Source organism: Alligator sinensis, unplaced genomic scaffold (assembly GCF_000455745.1).
Source record: "Alligator sinensis unplaced genomic scaffold, ASM45574v1 scaffold706_1, whole genome shotgun sequence".
In the NCBI taxonomy this organism is placed as follows: Eukaryota; Metazoa; Chordata; order Crocodylia; family Alligatoridae; genus Alligator; species Alligator sinensis.
Genome location: NW_005842683.1, coordinates 377,446 through 379,783, shown reverse-complemented (window position 1 = coordinate 379,783; position 2,338 = coordinate 377,446).

Sequence of the window (2,338 nt, the reverse complement as noted above, 5' to 3'; positions counted from 1 at the left end):
CCTCTGTAGTTAAGATACCTTGTCCCTCCAAAAATCTTGCTATTTATTGAAAAATGCAAAGTTTAGCAATTCAGAGAGAGATTAACACAGAAAAATGCTATCAGTGATGGGAAGGGGAGCATCTTCATTGAATAACCACTGTGAGTAACAGCACCAAAGTACAGACTGTTTTAAGTGATTTACAGAATCATAGAATCATAGAAAAATAGGATTGGAAGGGACTTCAGGAGGTCATCTAGTCCAACCCCCTGTTCAAAGTGGGAAGATCCCCAATTAGATCATTCCAACCAGGGTTCTGTTGAGCCCGACCCTAACAACCTCCAAGGATGGAGATTCCACCACTCCTCTAGGTAATCCATTCCTGTATTTCACCATTCTCCTAATGAGAAAGATTTGTCCTAATACCCAACCTAAACTTCCCTTGCTGCAACTTGAAATCCTTGCTCCTTGTTCTGTCATCTGTCACCACTGAGAACAATCTAACTTCATCCTTTCTGGAACCACCCTTCAGGTAGCTGAAGGTTGCTATGAAAGCTCCCCTCAGTCTTCTTTTCTCCAGACTAAATATGCACAGTTCCCTCAGCCACTCCTCACAAGTCATCTGCCCCAGACCCTGAACCATTTTTGTTGCCCTCTGCTGGACTCTCTCCAATTCATCCACATCCTTTCTGTAGTGGGGAGCCCAAAACTGAACACAGTACACACAAATGCAGAAGAGAGGTGAATAATTATTTTCCTCATCCTGTTGCCAACACTCCTACTAATACAGCCCAGTATTCTGTAAGCCTTTCCACAACATGGCCATGCTGTTGACTTATATCCAGCTTACTGTCCACTGTAACCCCTAAGTCCTTTTCTGCAGAGCTGATGCTTAGCCAGTTGTTCCCAAACCTGTTGCAGTGCATGGGATTCTTCCATCCTAAGTGCAGAACTTGGCACTTGTCTTTGTTGAATCTCATGAACCTTTGACTTGTACAAAGTCAAACACAAACTCTGTGGCAGAGTTGAGGGATGAGCCCAAGTCTTCTGCTTCTCTGCCTAATGCCTTAAAAGCAGTGGGACATCTTATATGCCCTATTGTCTTGCCACAATATAGGGAGGATTACTTGCCGCATCAAAGAGTCTGTCTTTAGATAAATGGACATCACTTCAGATTCCATTTGCACATCTCAAGCTTCCTTAAACTCTTATGCATCCACATCTGTTTCTACAGGATATAGCACAATGCTTTAGCCTACCTCTTCCTCCTGCTCTTCCTCACTGGTGAGTCTTAACCAGATTCACTGGTCGAGGACTTTACTGTTTATTGCTCTCCTCAAGGCATCCTTCACATTCTTGTTCCTTGGGCTGTAGATTAGTGGGTTTAGCACAGGAACCACAATGGTATAGAAAACAGAGATATATTTATCTGAATTGAATGAATACTAAGAGCTGGGTTGGGAATATGAAAGAGCAAAGTCATCTCATAAATTATGGTGGATGCGGGTCAGGAAGCACACGTGGAGAGTGTTTTACATCTGGCTACTATAAAGCATATCTTCAGAACTGATATGACTAGGAAAATGTAGGAGATGATGATAATGATAGAGGAGTCATTTTCCTCAGAGCTGCCATAGGTGTATAGCAGAAGCTCACTGAGAGTTGTGTCAGAGCACAAGAGCTCGAGGAACAGCAGGACATCACAGAACAAGTGGTTTATTACATTGGAGCCATAGAAGGAGAGCCTGAATGCAAAACAAGTGTGGACCAGTGCACTTAGGGTGCCATCTAGATAGGACAGCAACACCAATATGGCACACCTTCTGGGACATGGTAATTGTGTAGTGACTTACAAATAGCCACGTACAAAGGTGCAGAAGAAGTAAAACTGCAGCTCACAGCCAGCATAAGAAATAGTCTTGCTTGCTGACAATAAATTGACCAGCATCTTGGGAACAATCATGGAGCAATAGCAGAGATCCATAAAAGACAAGTTACTAAGGAAAAAGTGCACAGGAGTCTGGATGTGGGAATTGTACCTGATCAGCACCATCAGCCTATTGTTCCCCAAAACCATACTGTACATTGTGGAGAACACCAGAAAGAGGACAACCTGGATCACAGGATGACTAGGGAATCCCAGGAGAATAAACTTGGTCACTGTAGTGCTATTAACCATAGGCATGTCCTTGTGATAGATCCTCTGCTGGAGAGAAACAGTAGCTGGACTGAGCAGATAGTCAGCCAGCATGGCTTGTTACAGTATCATAGACACAATTGTAGTAAATCCATCTACCATCAGCAAGAAGAGACAATAGTAATTGGGGAAACTTGTATCTTTTAGTGAATTTCAGAAAGA